Here is an 18,369-nt window from a genome sequence, read left to right as displayed (position 1 = left end):
ACTCTCTAAAATTATTTAAGATAAGACTAGGTAAACAGCCGATAGGCAATCTGCGACTTCGGCGACGGCCTAAATACAGATCAGTGGTGACTGACTGATTTATTGACTGATTTGTCGCATCCGGCGAGGCTCTCTCATTGTCCACCTATGTCCTATAACCTCACACAAATCACACTACGTCCAACAAACCAATGGATTCAAGGAAAAGGGCAAGCACATGTAACTAGAATCAAAACATACCAATAACAACAATAATACTATTTTCTTTTTTACAATCTGTTTCACATATCACCGACAGCTAGGTCTAATGGCGACGATGGGATAGGAAAGGACTAGGAGTGGCCTTAATTAAGGTACAACCCCAGTATTTGTCCGATGTAAAAAGGGGATACCATGGAAAACTACCTGTAGGGGTGCCGATAGTGGGATTCGAACTCACTATCTCACGAATGCAAGCTGATAGCTACGTGACTCAAACCGCGCGGCCACTTGCTCGGTATAATAATAATAATAATAATAATAATAATAATAATAATAATAATAATAATAATAATAAATACACATGCTTTCAGCTATTGTTGGTTTTATGAAACTTTGGAGTGCCGGAACTATGCCCCATAATAATGTTCAATATCGTGTTCGTAAACCTACTGAAGCGAGATTCCCTTTTAAGCATTTGTTAAATGCCATTGAAGTGCGACTGCACAGAGGCTCGAACTTGTTACCGTGAACATATGAGGGAAGCACCTAACCTATTTTTTACTACACTAAGCAGCCGATCTTAAGAATCCCCCCTCTCCGCCGCTTTCCATAATGTCGATGTAAGGAAAATGGGCTATTCAATGTTTTAAAATTCAGTGTCAAATTTCCCTTTGAAAAAATAAAAATGATCATAAAGAATGTGTAGCCTCCGTGGCTCAGGTGGCAGCGCACCGGCCTCTCGCCGCTGGGTTCCGTTTTTCAAATCCCGGTCACAACATGTGAGATTTGTGCTGAACAAAGCGGAAGCAGGACAGGTTTTTCTCCGGGTTGTCCGGTTTTCCCTGTCATGTTTCATTCCAGCAACACTCTCCAATATTATTTCATTTCATTTGTCATTCATTAATCATTGCCCCAGAGGAGTGCGATACGCTTCGTCAGCCGGCACAATTCCCATCCTCACCGCTAGGTGAGGGCGTCATTCATTCCATTCCTGACCCGGTCGAATGACCGGAAACAGGGCGTGGATTTTTATTTTCATTTTTCATAAAGAATGTATCTCGGGCATGACTCCATCCATCAACGGTTGCTAGGTAACACACATTTTTGCTAATTTCAGATGACCATCAGATATAGCCTGCACGGTTGCTAGGTGACAGGTCGGTTGATGCAGAGTATATCTCGTACCACAAGTGGCCACGGCTGATCTGTGGTCGAATCCGATCGGTCAACCCAGCAGAGGAGGGATGGCCACGGGTCTACCGTGGCTCTACGCCTCTGCATTCGGGAGACAAGACAGGGCTGGAATCTCACGGGTGTCCTGAGAATGGTTTTCCGTAGTTTTCCATTCTCCAGCACTAAGGCGAATGCCGGGACAGTTCCTAGTATAGGCCACGGCCGCCAACCCCCTCACCTTCTCCATGCATGTCCTTCACCGTAACAAATCCCCGGCCTGAGAGAGGAGGAATGAAAACGTTTTAGTAGTAGTAGGTAACATCGTGTCACACATTTTGTTTGGCTAATTTCAGATGGCCGGGCTGAGTGGCTCAGATGGTTAAGGCGCTGGCCTTCCAACCCCAACTTGGCAGGTTCGATCCTGGCTCAGTTCGGTGGTATTTGAAGGTGCTCAAATACGACAGCCTCGTGTCGGTAGATTTACTGGCACGTAAAAGAACTCCTGCGGGACTAAATTCCGGCACCTCGGCGTCTCCGAAGACCGTAAAAGTAGTTAGTGGGACGTAAAACAAATAACATTATTATTATCATTAATTTCAGATGACCCCAAGCGAGAAGATATATTTATGTCAAGATCATCACGTACCGGTAGCGTAATTTTGCTCAAGTGTGGTTTTTTTTGGTATTTGCTTTACGTCGCACCGACACAGATACGTTTTATGGCGACGATGGGACAGGAAAGGTCTAGGAATGGGAAGGAAGCGGCCGTGGCCTTAATTAAGGTACATCTCCATCATTTGCCTGGCGTGAAAATGGGGAAACCACGGAAAACCAACTTCAGGGCTGCTGACAGTGGGGTTCGAACCCACTATCTCCCGGATGCGAACTCACAGCTGCGCGCCCCTAACCGCACGGCCAACTCGCCCGGTGATGTAGTTTGTTTGTCTCGTCATGCTAAAGATACTCTTTACAAACGTTCACTTAGCATCGTCGAATTGATTTACAGATTTCAGTAAGGAAGAACGATTGTTAAATTGTTTTAAATCATTTCAGCGTTTAAATTAGTTAGGCAAAAATTACACCACCGGCCTTCCTGAGGAAATAGTTTTCTGATTTTATTTTTCGGGCTAAGTGAAATGTAGTAGGTTAGTTGGTGATAGGACTTATTAGGGTGAAAAATCTCGCCGCATACGATCTATATAAAGTCTGCGAAACGCTACCATCAAGTACTGATTTCTTTCACGTTTATCGTACCTGACACGTGAGCAGCACAGAATGTTAATATGATTGTCATCACATGGTTGTGACACGCTTTCTCCCCGCTTGTCTTCCCAGGCAGCAGCGCTGTCATCGACCGGTTTCGAACGTCACCCTCTTTGTGTTAAAGAGCTCGTTCACAATTAGGGTAAAATTACCGGGAAGGAGCGTAACTTCCATTGCTGCACTCGAGAGAAAAACTAGCAAGCCTCTGCGACTTTGCTACCGGACAGAGGTGCGAAGAGAACGTGAAAGTCATCTGAATTACATAGAACAGCTGCATGTCCTACTGGCTCGCTATCTCCACCGGCCATATTAGATATTGGAGCTGAGCTGCGCTGCGTTGCCAAGTCGAAGCTAGGTAGCTCAGCTGTTTCTCCACTCTGTTTTGACCGTGTTCGTTAAGGTTATTCGCGTTGTGTTCGGTGTGCCTTACCTAACTATCGTTACTTACTCGGACTGCTCGCTATAGTGTGTGGACAGTGTGTTATTACTGCAGGATCTCTTCGAAAACTGGTGAGTTCTTAGCTTATGCCTCTTCGCACTTTCAGCTTTGCCGATCGATTTACTTGGCGTTATTGAGATGCTCATGCCTACCTCTGTCTGCATTATTGTTAGAACGTGCCTGTGTTTAAGGGATGGAGTGACATTCCTCTGCAGTGTGAAAAGAAGGTTATTGAGTATTTGTTGCTGACTTGTAGGCAATATCAAGTACGTTGTGTAATAAATACAGCCTACCTGATTTACCTGTGATCATCATTTGGTGCAGTTTAAATGCCCTATTGCACAACTATTCAGTTCCATCCAGCTCGATATTCAATAGTTTAATGTGAAGATTGTTCTGACATTTGTATATTATGTATATCGTATGGTTTTATGCCGGGTATGTCCGAGGACATGTTCGGCTTGTCTGCTGCAGGTCTTTCTATAATTATGACCTCTGGTCATCATTCAGTGCAACTGTAATGCCCTATTGCACAACTGGTCACTTCAATCCAACTCGATATTCATTACTTTAATGTGAAGGTTGTATTGACATTCATATATAATAATGACAGATATTTTCTGATGTGTGAAATCCCTAAGATTACGACTCGTTTACCGATGCCGTAACTCTTTATCCTTAAATTTTAATTTTTTTTAACACTGGAAAATAACGATTGTGCATGATTTTGGATAGTTGTTTGAAGTCCGAATGGTGAAGTACATCATAATTATAGTTTCTTCACATTCAGAGTAAGGTCGATATTTGCTGTGTCTGAATGGTTGCAGAAAATCTAAAAAATGATTTGTATGAATAATTCTAGAAAAGATAATTGACCGTGGAGAACGCCATATTTGTATACGTCAGCTGTCAAATGTTTTTAAATCAGTGATAGCAACATTGATTGCTGGTAACTCTGAATGGTGTTTTATAGCTGTCAAATGTTTTTAAATCAGTGATAGCAACATTGATTGCTGGTAACTCTGAATGGTGTTGGATATTATTATTGGACCTTGTGGTTTTAAATTCAACTCGAGTTAATGATGAATTCGCTACTATGCCATCAAAGTTTACAGGCTTTTGAGATGATCGATGAAATGTTGGCATTACTTTCATTCACAATCTGGTAGGGCCAGGCTGTATTTGAAGGTAACCTTGGATCGTATTTTATTGCCAAGTGTACAAGTGAAACATTATTCGTTAGCGATGCTTATCCACCCGCAAAGTCCCGTTTCTTGCTACGGGGGTAGGGGATGAGCCTAGACGAATTTTCTGTATACCGCATGTTTTACGGCCGGATGCCCTTCCTGACACAAACCTCAGTCGAGGAGATAATGAAGATGAAATGCGAATGAAATTAGGTAAGGAGATGGAAGGAATTGACTGTGGCCTATGCACAGTAACTGTCCTGGCATTTGCTTGGAAGTGAAAATAGAAAACCACAGAAAACCATTCTCAGGACAGTCGACGGTGTGATTCGAGCCCACGCGCCTCCCGAATGCAGAGATTGGCCGTGGCGGCCACTGCGCTTGATATTATTTTGTTAGCGATATCAAGTATAAATGTTTCCGAGCAGTGTTTTGGGGAAGTTAGGAAGGGTGTATCCTAGATTTCTTTCTTTGTACATCTCTGCTTACGACCTAAAATTTCCATATCTGTGCTATACCAGTTTATATTCAGTTTAAAACACACACTAATGTACAGCAGGAATTCTATATTCAAGAGACAAAGTTCCTTTCCTATATGAAACTGAGAACCTACAATCTGTTTTCCAGTCAGTCCGGGTTATGGATGGAATAAATGAAACCCCTATCTTGCGGCGAGGATAGGAATTGTGCCGGCTGCCGAAGCCTATCGCACTCCTCTGGGGCAATGATTAATGACTGGCAGATGAAATTATAGTGGAGAGTGTTGCTGGAATGAAGGATGACAGGGAAAACCGGAGTATCCGGAGAAAAACGTGTCCCGCCTCCGCTTTGTCCAGCACAAATCTCACATGGAGTGACCGGGATTTGAATCACGGAACCCAGCGGTGAGAGGCTGCCGCCTGAGCCACGAAGGCTTCTTCATTTCTTATACACAGATTTAAAGTGTTTAGCATGAAGGTCATGTTCCATTAGGAATATGTGAATGACGGTTATCTTTTTTTTTTTTTAATTCAATGGCATTCGGTCTGGGTCGACCTCACTGCCAACAATATACGTATAAACACATACAAGTCATTTAGAATTCTTCTCTGAAAACCACATAGTTTATGTTATACAATAAAGCTGAACTGTCAAGCCTGAAATGAAACAAGCTGGAGGAAAAAGGAATTATTTAGCAAATATTGCATGTAGGTCAGTCACTGTTATAATGCACTTTATAAAAATAAAAAACACACACTCAAGTTGACACAGAATAAATACTCGATATATAGAAAGAGATAACACGGTTACCACTTTAAGGGTTAAAAAACCAGTTGAGTCTCTTGCATAAACATTTTTATTGCTGTACTAGCAGTTACCCGCGGCTTCGCTCGCGTGGATTTCGTAATTTGTTAAAAGTAATCGTTCCTCGGTACTGTACTAAGACATTATCTGAAAATCCCTAAAGAATATAGCCTAAGCTCACCGAAAAATTAAGTTTCATTTACCCCAGAAACTTCTTGTAAATCACTTTTGTGATATTGCCTTTTGGGGCTAAGGCGACCATGCGACATAGAACTGTACATGTGAGAAACAGTCTTCTCTCGAGTCGAAAACAAACAAAACACAATCATGTGTCTTTATTTTTAAAAGAGATTCCAAATATATTTTTCCACGTCTGTAACATCTTCAGTTTTTGAGATATACGTATCCCCATAAAAATTATTCAACCCCTTTATCTGTCCTTCCCCCATCTTCACCCCACCTAAGTGGATTTCCGAAATCAAAACAAAAATAAATGTTTCTTTATTTTTAAAGGAGATTCTAAATACCAATTTTTATGTCTGTAAACTTTTAAGTTTTTGAGATATAGATATGCTCATTTAAACAAATCCCTCCCACCCCACCCCCACCATTTCACCCCCTTAGCGACAGAATATCCAAAAATCCTCCCTACACTCTAATATAAATGTATCCCCAAAATTTCTTTTCGTTCTCTCCGGCAGTTTTGTATTAGTTTAGGGACAACGTGCCTCAGCGACTCTGAAAACTATGGATCGACATTAATATTGCTCTTCTTCTTTATATGTTTACCCTCCAGGGTCGGTTCTTCCCTCGGACTTAGCGAGGGATCCCACCTCTACCGCCTCAAGGGCAGTGTCCTGGAGCTTCAGACTCTGTGTCGGGGATACAACTGTGGTGGATGACCAGTACCTCGCCCAGGCAGCATCACCTGCTATCCTGAACAGGGGCCTTGGGGGGGGGGGGGCGTTTGGGAAGGATACACAAGGGAGAGGGAAGGAAGCGGCCGTGACCTTAAGTTAGGTACCATCCCGACATTTGCCTGGAGGAGAAGTGGGGAAACCACGGAAAACCACTTTCAGGATGGCTGAGGAGGGACCTCCCGAGGCTGAGTGGACCCCGTTCCAGCCCTCGAACCACTTTTCAAATTTCGTGGCAGAGCCGGGAATCGAACCCGGGCCTCTGAGGGTGGTAGCTAATCACACTAAACACTACACCACAGAGGCGGAACTAATATTGCTCTTTTTACGACAATCTAGAATCCTTGATTTAACGTTGCCATGGTTACGGCGCGTCACTTCTTCAGCCGATTCCTAGAGCCGGGGTACTAAGGTGCCAATATCTCGAAAACGGTTGGTTTTAGGGCCTTAAAATGTGGTTTACGGGCCACGTAGGAACATACTGAGGTTTGTTCCTCGCATCGCGAGGCTTCAAATGAGCTTTTGTCTCGTCCTTGTACGACAGATACGATATTTCGCCTATATTAGCCTATTGTGATGTGCCAAAGGGCCTAAATCTAGGGAATTGTGAGGACTAAACATGTCAAACTACTTCCATAACCCTCTCAGAAGCAATAAGATCAAAGTATTAAATTTTCAGTAAAATCGGTGCAGTAGTTTTAGAGTCTATAGAATACGAACAAACATTCATTTTTATATATGAGATAAAATATAAATTGACAGTTATCTTTCCTTCAAAGAACGAATATAGTACGGTAGATACACGTTGATTTTAAAGTTGTTTCGGGGGGTATTGTGATCAACACACAATCCTTGTGGTGTCAAATATCGTATATGCCTAACTTGTCTAAACTGCTGTGTGTTTTTATAATTAGTTGGGGCCTAATATAGGGTTACCATATTCCAAAGTAAAAAAAACAACAGCGGAGTGTATTCCACACATTCTTCATTCCATCAGTAATATAATAATTCATTTGAACATATTTATTTTTTGAGAATAGAATGATCCTCGCTCCCTTGAACCTTTCGAATACACTCCTCTTTTGATTTAATACTGTCATAGAACGAAGAATAAGTGACAGCTGTTCAGGAGACAATACATTCTCTAGACAGCCAACAGTACACACTTCTCTCGTCAGTCCAATTTTCATAACATTTATCGTATGGTTTCATGCCGAAAGTGTCGGAGGACATGTTGGGCTCGTCTGGTGCAGATCTTTCTATGTGACACCCGTGGGTGACCTCCGCGTTTGGGCGTGGGATGATAATAATAATAATGATGGAGTAGGGAGAGGATGAAACCCAGTATCGGATCATAGCCTACTCATGTCGAAGGAGGAGTCTGCTCAGGGCTTACCTTTTCCATCCGACGGGCGAATTAGCATCGACAGCGCCATATGCCCTCACTCCATATGAACACAGGGGCTGCCTGGCCGAGGCGGTAAAGGTGTGCTCGGTTCGTCCGGAAGGACGTGGGTTCGAATCCCCGCCAGGAAGTCGTAAAATTTAAGAAACTAGATTTCCACTTCCGGAGGTGCATATGGCCCTGAGGTTCACTCAGCCTACACCAAAAATGAGTACCAGGTTAATTCCTGGGGGCAAAGGCGACCGGGCGTAGAGCTAACCACTCTACCCCATCAAGTGCCGAGGTTATGAATAGTGGAAACCTTTACCTTCCACCCCTCCAAGGGTCTTCATGGCACGTACGGGGATGACTTGACCATATGAACACTGTAGAGATGTTTCGAATTGAATCCAGGACTTTGACATGACATCTAGTGATTAGAAATTGTATACTACCACTACGTTTACATGCGGATTGAAATCTGACTGCACTTCTTGTAACTTTCTGAATATGATCCTCCTTTTATGGAGTATTGAGTATCGCATTGAATCCAGCAAGGAAGATCGATATAAGTAAACGATACAGAATCGCGGTAATATCGGTATCACCTAAGTTGTTCTGTAAACACTATATAAGCTATCGAGGCATGATAATTTCGAAAGTTCCAAGGTATCACGTTTAGTCTTACCTTGTGATGATAACCAGTTAATCTATCAAAGCTAAAAACAAACAAAAAGGAAAGCACTGTTCCCTTTGCGAAAATAAAATGATCATAAATGTGGCTTCGGTCATGGCCAATCCATCAACGATTGCTAATTTCAGATGACAACCAGCCATAAGACAGCCTGCACGGTTGCTAGGTAACATTGACCATTCATCTATACCTTGCATCACTGCCTGGTCGGTTGCTATGGTTACACTACCGTTACACATTTTGTCGCGTCACGTTGCACAAATTTTCGGATGACTCCCAGCCAGTGCTCCCAAGCCATTATTCTAATCCCAAGCGAATAAAATATTTGTTTTCATAGGTGCGTTTTAAACAGCCTAGCGAAGTGAAGTAGCCTTGCAAGTTAATTCTGGATGTATTAGAAACACTTCTAGAGATGACTATTCGCCATCTTCTCGTGATTCTATTGCCTGTAAATATTCAGTTGGGTAACTATTACGATTGAAGATTAACAGCGCAAATTCCATTGTGGAAATTATTCTCGACAAAACAAACATGGAGTGTGGGCGCAGTTGTTTTCAGTACGATCTCAGTATGATCCGCGTTTACACGGAACTCGATTCGTACCGACTACGATACGATCCCAGATGTTACCGTAACGACCTTGAGACTCAATCCGGACTGCGTACCAGTTTACATGGAGTTTTCAGTACAGAAAGTGTACTCAGATCGATTTGAATTCTGCATATGAACGCAGTGATTCTGATGATGAAATTTGTTTTTCCACCAACCAGCTAATTACGGTGTCAGACCATAGGGTACGTCCAAGATACACGCTGGTTTTCTGTGTCAGACAGTCGGCGCCGAGTCGACATAAGTATGTCCTGTGTTTTTAAGCGGGACTGGCCATATGCACCTGCGCGCAGGAAGCCTGCGCACTGGTAGTCTGACTCAGATATTTACCGGAATGATTCGTTCATTCTGGTTTCAGACAACCTGCCACGCAGGCTGTTGATTTTCGTGTTGAGTGTGGTAATTCGCCCAGTTCTTTGTAAGCCTGTGTTCAAATTTTAACGAAATAAAACAAAACGGATCCGAACTCATTCTGAAATATTCAAAAAATCTGTTTTCGTCGACAAGTAACTGTGGAAAAAGGTGTTTGTACTCCCCGTAAATATATCTTAATTCATTTATTGGATGTATATCACTTCTCATTCGTTTTAACTTGGTTGTAAGATTGTCACTTAGCAGCAATAGAGCTGCAGCCTGTTCTCTTGTTAGTTCCATGCTACATTGATCAGTTGTATTTCATATCTTTTCTTTTGTGGCAGCTCTGTCTGCGCTGACAACCGGCTTTCATAATGGCCACATCTCACCTGCCACTCGGAGTCAGACATTCAGCGCCGACTGTCTGACTCAGAAAACCAGCGTGCTTCTTGGACGTACCCATAGTCTTGACGCCTTAAAGGCCATGGCCATAGGGCGGGCTCATACGTCCAGTGAATATTTAGTAAGGAGAACAACCTTTCCACGACTGCGTTTTGGGCTGGAATTGCAAAGATAAACGGTATTTTCAACAATTCAGTACGTTTGTCTTTAGAATGTCTGCTTATGAAAGTTGCAAAAGCAAACATTGTTTCATTGGTTCCTCCGTCCCAAAGAGACTGGAATTCTGTCTTATAATTGTAATTTGTAATCAAAGTTATCCTTCCCAGTGTTCTCCCTAGGACCTTTTTAATGGGCCTTGCCGGTTTTACATACCGCCCGGCTAACATAAGCTATAGGTATTATGTTCTAGTTACATAATATTAATGCATATTTGAGTCATTGGGCGCTCCAAATTAAAATATAAATACTGTAAAACGTTTATTTAAACGACAAATCTTCATTATTGTCAGCGTAATTACGTCAATTACACCGGAGTTTAAATGTTCAGCTTGACTCGCACGTAGTGTCGTGCGCGAGCAGTGTCTGAAATCGCATCCGATCACTCGATTCCACATGACGTCACAAACCAGTATGGCGCTCTACCCCAACAGAGTGGCAAGTCCTAGTGTTTCAAAATATTCCTCCATCAAATCAAGTACATGTATGCAAGGTACATTTCGATTCACTCATGATTATGAACGAGCAATGGAACACTAGAAGTTCAAAATACTCCGTTATGTCTTGTTCGTGATAACAACACTGAAATATTTAGCTGTCTGATGTCATTGTTAATGCCCTCTTTGGTCAGTGGTAGAGATGGTGGTCGGATTTTTGAAGGGCGCAACAAATTCCATTCGGCATTCTGTCGTACGATGTTGGCATGGGAAAGATCTCTGCTAACACATTTGGTGTTTACTCGACACAATTAAAACTCTATCTTAGACGGCCAAGAGTGGTTCGGCTTATTCTGCCATCTAGTGGGCATAGAGAAAAACGGAACGTTGAAACAATCATCAAGCAGCCAGGTGGCATCAAATTAAAATGACTGCACACGGTAGCTGAGGCCATAGGATTATTATTATTATTATTATTATTATTATTATTATTATTATTATTATTATTATTATTATTATTATTATTATTATTATTATTATTATTATTATTTTCGTTTCAGCCATCTATGGGCTGCATTACGCACCTTCCATTGCTTTCTCAAGTTCTTTCTCCTTCCTCTTTCGCCAGTATTCCTTCATCCGTTGGCTTGCTCGTGCTCGTTCTTCTTCCTCGTTTTCTCATCAGCTAGGTCCTTCATCTCCGCAACTCTCTGAAGACTTTTCTGTTTGTTATATCTTCTGCCGTGATCCCACATTTTTCTAAAACTCGGAGTTTTTTTTACCCATGGGACTTGTGTCTTCCTATTCTCCTGGAAGCTGAGGATCCTGTTGGCGAGTCTCTCCGATCCCATCCTTTTAATATGTCTGTAGAACGTCAGTCTCCTCTTTTTCATTGTGGTGGTGATGTTTTCAAATTGTTGGTATAGTTCTCGGTTTGGTCTCATGCGAAACGTAAACTTGTCTGATGATTTTATGGGTCCAAGAATCTTTTTATTATTATTATTATTATTATTATTATTATTATTATTATTATTATTATTATTGCCCTGAACGGAATACATTGAAATTTTATCATATTCATTTTTTTCCCGCCCAGCTACTCATTCTTGCCAACCGACTGACGAACGTTTCTGGGTAGAACACTTCTTCCTTACCTTGATTGCAATCCATACGTCATATTAAGAGAGCCAACAATGCTCTCGAAACAAACAGTGAAATCGGTTACCTCCACCAATAGATACCAAGTGTCTAGTTTCCAAGTGCTCTCTGCCAGAGGGATATTTTCCTGTTTGCTAAATCTTAAGCGGGAACACAAGAAGGGGATATTAAAGGCTAGGTGATCTGGTAACTCTAGTCTAATGTTGAAGTGGGTAAACTACGGAAAATTACTTCGAGGATAAAAGAGAGTACGGTTGTATTAGTCGTCCCGCACCGGCCCCGTAGTTTAGGGACAGCGTGCTTCTTCTTACCTGAGGCACCGAGTTAGATTCCCAGCCAGTCCAGGGATTCAAATTCCGAATTGAAGGCTGGAATGGGGTTCATTCAGGCTTATGAGACCAACTCAGAAGCTGTCTGACGTGAGGGGCAACGGACTCAATCAAGATAGCCAAGAAATACGATTGAGGATCTTTCATGGTGAGCACGTGGTACTCCAGTGTCTGCAGGCCATCTGACTGGGCAGTAGTCGTCTAGGCAGACCACACCCTAAATGGGTTCTGTTGCGCCACCGGTTTGTCTGCCGTACGTCTCTCTGCGAGGCTGATGCTGCCCGTTCCAAACCCTCAGACAATTTTAACAATTGGGCCAACTGAGCGGGAAGCATCTAAGCTGACCACTCGATCATGACGATAACCACAACATTTCAGAGGTTACAATAGTGTTGGGGTTGGAATAAGCTTGTGCAGTATTTCTGTCCAACAACCATTAGGTAAGAAAGAGGAAAGGCAATGACGTGGTGTAAATGTATGCAATCCGGGACCCGGTGTATTGTGAAAGACAAAGTTTCACCACTTGATAGACTCTAACGACGAGCAGGGAATGTCACTGTATTCTTCTAACCCCGCCCACCCTTCCTCGAAACTTCGAAGCCTGCCTTCCTGAACCATCATTTATTTATATTAGTATTTTATAACTGCGATTATTTTTTAAATAACTATTTGTAATTATTTCGGAGAGGTTTAGGAAGAAGTGGTGAAAATACGCTTGGATGTGTCGTTGAGTAGAGAGATGCTTGTTCTTGACGCTAATTGTTTAAAGGGGCCTAACATCGAAGGTTATCGGCCCTGAGTAGAGAGAGATTTATTGCCTAGGTTAAGATACTGTTTCCGTTTCTTACGCTAATTCACTCACTTAAATACCTCAGTATGGCAATTCTTGTATGTGTGGAAAACTTGCTGACGGTGGAGGCTACCAAATTTGACTATCAGACTTTGAGGCTGTTGTAAGGCTGCTTCGGAAATTTTCAAAAAGTTCGCAACTAATTCACATTTCTTTTCACGTACCTAACAAAGTTTTCTCACCACAAATACTGTATTATTACAGATGATGATGATGATAATAATAATAATAATAATAATAATAATAATAATAATAATAATAATAATGTCCACCTCTGTGGTGTAGTGGTTAGTGTGATTAGCTGCCACCCCTGGAGGTCGGGGTTCGATTCCCGGCTCTGCCACGAAATTTGTAAAGTGGTACGAGGGCTGCAACGGGATCCACTCAGCCTCGGGAGGTCATCTGAGTAGAGGCAAGCTCGATTCCCACCTCAGCCATCCTCGAAGTGGTTTTCCGTGGTTTCCCACTTCTCCTCCAGGCAAATGCCGGGATGGTGCCTAACTCAAGGCCACGGCCGCTTCCTTCCCTCTTCCTTGTCTATCCCTTCCAATCTTCCCCCTCCCCCGCAAGGCCCCTGTGCAGCTAGCAGGCGTGGCCGCCTGGGCGAGGTACTGGTTATCCTCCCCAGCTTCATCCCCCGACCACGCGTCTGAAGCTCCAGGACACTGCCCTTGAGGCGGTAGAGGTGGGATCCCTCGCTGAGCCCGAGGGAAAAGCCAACTCTGGAGGGTAAGCAGATTAAGAAAGAAAGAATAATAATAATAGTATAATAATAATAATAGTATAATGATAATAATAATCGTATGACCTCGGCTACCGTGTGCATACATTTCAATATGACGCAGTTAAGGCTGCCTGCTCGTCAATTTCGACGTTATGGTTTGCTTTGCCAGATGATACGGTAAACCTAATTTCTGTTGGATGATCTCTGGCTGAGTTGTAATTAATTTTGTTGAGTTTACAATAGATGTGTTAGTATTCAAAGATTTTTAACATCCCAACATCGTACGACATGGAATTTTGAATGGACTTTCATTCGGGCTTCGGTAATCTGACTTCTGCGGCTCTTCTGCCAGTGATCCACAATTAGATTAGGTTATCAAACTGAAATATCTCTCGCAGATCTGTTGAACAAGTGTCCAAATTGCACAAAATGTAAAGGCATCTAGGATTAGTAAAGCGGATGAATTGTTTTTAACTTGCTTTTGCTTATATTACGGAGTTGTTTCAGTTCGAAGGTGTATTACAAAACAAATTTGTGCAACAGTATGTTTTCCAAGGGAATATGATGAACGAAGATATGAAGTGAAGGAAAGGACACTAGAAATCCAAGGGTAGATAATCACCGTACTGTGGAGTAGGCGGAAGGTCACACCCACTATTCATTGAACGCAATTGGCTGATGTGAGGAGGCAGGACTCTGTGACGTGATACATGTTATAAACTTGGGTTATCCGGTTCCAGTGAGTCATGCTAGTCAGTATGATTTACTGAGCCTCCCGATGTTTTTCTATATCGTCGCTCCGGAAGAACAATGACATAACTGTCAAAACTGCAATTGTACAGGAGACGGGAAAAACAGATTTATCTTTCATTAAGATTCAATTACGCAAAAAATTGGTTTTGTAGGAAATTGTAGTCCGCTTCTGTGGTGTAGTGGTTAGCGTGATTAGCTGCCACCCCCGGAGGTCCGGGTTCGATTTCCGGCTCTGCCACGAAATTTGAAAAGGGGTACGAGGGTTGGAACGGGGTCCACTCAGCCTCGGGAGGTCAACTGAGTTGAGGTGGGTTCGATTCCCACCTCAGCCATCCTGGAAGTGGTTTTCCGTGGTTTCCCACTTCTCCTCCAGGCAAATTCCGGGATGGTACCTAACTTAAGGCCACGGCCGCTTCCTTCCCTCTTCCTTGTCTATCCCTTCCAATCTTCCCATCCCTTCACAAGGCCCCTGTTCAGCTTAGCAGGTGAGGCCGCCTGGGCGAGGTACTGGTCATTCTTCCCAGTTGTATCCCCCGACCCAAAGTCTGAAGCTCCAGGACACAGCCCTTGAGGAGGTAGAGGTGGGATCCCTCGCTGAGTCCGAGGGAAAAAGCCAACCCTGGAGGGTAAACAGATTAAGAAGAAGAAGAAGGAGGAGGAAATTGTAACCAGCGAAAATTGTAACATATACAAGCGCACTACAAGATACAGAAATGTTTTCAAATGATTACTTTATTTTCGCCCAAAACGACCCCTTTTCTGCAAATGCGTCATTGTTCTTCTGAGACTGTGATCAATATGTAACGAAGTTTGTCAGTAGTATCAGGAAGGAAAAGATCCTACGTCTTGGTACCATTCTACTAACGAAACAGGATAAAACTATAAACACTGAAAGTAATAAAAAAAAAAACTGTCATGTAATGAGCTTCTCAACCAATGAACTTTCGACCAGGAATCACACTTACGTCATTGTTCCAACGGACACGAAAGATCACTCGCGAAGTCAAAAGACAGAACTGAGATATATGGCGATATTGCTCTGAAGTGCGGTCACAAACAGCTAAGATTTCTACAACGACGTAATTTCCCTCTAGCGGCTTAGAGCATAACTACAGTTCGAACGATATTCACACGTGTGCGCTACGTATTTCTGAGCCCAGACGACGACGTAACTCCATTTGATCAAGTTGTGCAGTTGTGTCATTGTTCTTCCGGAGCGACGATATGATAAATGAGTGGATCTCTACCTGGTCCTGTACAGAAACGGTGGACTGTGATGTAAAAGCGGATGCAAAATGGTTCATTGGGCAGATTGTGTGGTTAGAGCCTTCCTATTACCATCCTTCAAACAGTTTTACAATGTGTCCTATTTCAACTCACTTAGATAGCAGTATGCCGGCCGCGTGGTGTAGGGGTAGCGTGCCTGCTACCTCTTACCTGGAGGACCCGGGTTCGATTCCCGCCCAGGTCAGGGATTTTTACCTGGACCCGAGGGCTGGTTCGAGGTCCACTCAGCCTGTGTGATTAGAACTGAGGAGCTAACTGACGGTGAGGTAGCGGCCCCGCTCTAGAAATCCAAGAATGCCGAGAGGATTCGTCGTGCTGATCACACGACACCTCGCAATCTGCAGGCCTTCGAGCTGAGCAGCGGTCGCTTGGTAGGCCAAGGCCCTTCAAGGGCTGTAGTGCCATGGGGTTAGTTAGTTTTGGATACCAGTATTGAACCCATTTATGTTGCCTGTCCGCAGACCACGATCTAGGACCTTTGTGGTGGTGGTGGTGATTGTTTGAAGGCAACTATCCTCTAATAACACTAATCGGGAGAGAGAAAAATGAAGAGGTCCGACACTTCGAAATATGAAGGTATCGCCCAAAGAAAGATAAACTGCCACGAAAGGCGTGAAAATGACTCCCTAGGCCTTGAATGCTCAAGTACCGTCGAGGTCGGAAAAGAACGAGAGTTGACCAAGGGTGGTCGGACAGAGTAGATGAAAGTGAGGAATCTGTCACAAGTGGAAGCAGTGCTAGTACTAAAGTTAAGGACCTCGTGGTCGCCAATCCACGCTCCCAACTTAAGAGCCCCTGGGATCCCTTTTAGTTGCCTCTTACGACAGGCGGGGGTTACCGTGGACGTTATTCTACCGCCTCCAACCACAGGAGTATTAAGGACCTGGGAAGGGACTGTCATGCATTACAGCATTCTTCAGCTTATCTGGGACATTTTTGGGTCACTAAAGCCGCCGAGTTTCATTTTGGTGTTGGTCAGAGATTTAAGGTCAGATACCCTGCCGCGTGATTTTCCATATGAAAATTTCTACATAGGTAAGGTAAGGGTTATACTGCCCGAAGGCAGGTCCGAACCTCCGCAGAGGTGTTCCTGAGCCGGAGTTTACGTGCGGTAGGGTGGCCAGTTCCTTTCCTCTCCTCCATTCCCTTACCCCCCACCAACAGCGCGTGGCAACCCATCCAACTCCTGACCACGCCCAGTGTTGCTTAACTTCGGAGATCTCATGGGATCCGGTGTTTCAACACGGCTACGGCCGTTGGCTTTCTACATAGGACTGACGGAATTCGAGCCCAGGACCAGCCCTAGAAGTTTTGGCTGAATGGTCCGAGTAGTGGCCTTTCGTTCAGAGGGTCTCGGTTTCGAATCCCGGCTGGGACGATGATTTTGACCGTGTCTGTTTAATCCTCTGGTTCGGGGGCTGGCAGTTTGTGTTCGACTTAATACACTTTTTATATACCCACAAGGACCAGACCAGGGCATGCCAAATGCTTTCAAATTTAGGAGCCAGCACTCAAACCTAGGAGTCAGGTAATTTTTCCAGTACTCGTATCGTTAACATACTAGCGTCTGGCCTTCTGAAAAATAAAAAATGGTAGTAATAGCAATATGAAATGAAGTGAAACCTACAACCTGTTTTCCAGTCATTGACCGGGTCAGGGATGGAATGAATGAAGCAGATATAGGCTGTTAGTACGATGGGGTCGCCACTCCGAAAGTGATGACTGATAGATGCTATGAAATGAGAATGGAGAGTGTTGATGGAATGAAAGATGACAGGGAAAACTGGAATACCCGGAGAAAAACCTGTTCCGCCTCCGCTTTGTCCAGCACAAATCTCACATGGAACGACCGGGATTTGAACCACGGTATCCAGCGGTGAGAGGTCGACGCGCTGCCGTCTGAGCCACGGAGGCTCCAGTAGTAACAATATATACTGTGATTTTATAGTTTTATACACAACAGATTACCATACAATATAAAGACAGCATGGTACTGAACTAAATAAGAGATGCCACTTTGTACACAAATTTATGAAACTAGACACTTTTTGCATACTTATATTTTGATACTGTTCTTATAAACTTGTAAATCGTAAAGTGTTAATAGCAAAGTCGTCAACAACACTAAATTGCACAATTCCTTTGTATGTGTTATTCTGCCATGTTAAAGGATTAATAACTTAAACTGTATCTATCTGTCTAAAAAGGGTAGGTTACAAAGAGCAACAAATACTTTACAAGACGTAATTTTTGTGTCTTTTGTATACATGCACATGCCTAGGAGCATAGTCAATTTAAGAGCAAAATACATTCTAGTTTGATAGTAAAGGAGCATCGCAGGATATTATTCGTTTCCTTTTCATGAGAAGTATATTTGAGTTATTTCTATGTCGGTACCGTAATACTTTCTTCACGAGAGGTTTTCTGGACACCCACACGTTCGTAATTAACACTAATTTTTCTTCTATTGTTTATATAATGCGGCTTTGATTATTCCTTAAAAATGGCAATAACATTAATATCAAAGCAGACATCGCCCGTACTTACTAAGATCCCCGCTGGTACCTAACCTTATTCTCTTGTATCAACATAGTTCGATAAACCGCTGGACACCCGCTGCGGGTGGGGGACGCAGACGAAGAATACACCCACCGTATCCCGTGCCTATCGTAATAGGCGACTGAAAAGGGCGACCAAGGGTAGATCGA

General features: G+C 43.2%; 2 protein-coding genes across 2 annotated transcripts in view; one reads left to right on the top strand and one right to left on the bottom strand.

Moving 5' to 3' along the window:
• The window catches only part of LOC136878782 (uncharacterized), a 507,599-nt gene extending 492,230 nt beyond the window's left edge, over positions 1–15,369 (bottom strand). Inside the window, exon 1 of the mRNA XM_068228993.1 lies at positions 15,340–15,369. The gene's annotated coding sequence lies outside the window, so the exon portion shown is untranslated. The remainder of the gene's footprint in view (positions 1–15,339) is intronic.
• Positions 1–18,369, top strand: part of LOC136878781 (insulin-like growth factor-binding protein complex acid labile subunit) — a 135,539-nt gene that overhangs the window by 19,516 nt on the left and 97,654 nt on the right. The gene's annotated exons all lie outside the window — the stretch shown is intronic.

This window comes from Anabrus simplex, chromosome 8 (genome assembly GCF_040414725.1).
Source record: "Anabrus simplex isolate iqAnaSimp1 chromosome 8, ASM4041472v1, whole genome shotgun sequence".
In the NCBI taxonomy this organism is placed as follows: Eukaryota; Metazoa; Arthropoda; class Insecta; order Orthoptera; family Tettigoniidae; genus Anabrus; species Anabrus simplex.
The sequence above is the reverse complement of the archived record's forward strand: the minus strand, read 5'-3'. Positions and strand labels throughout refer to the sequence as shown.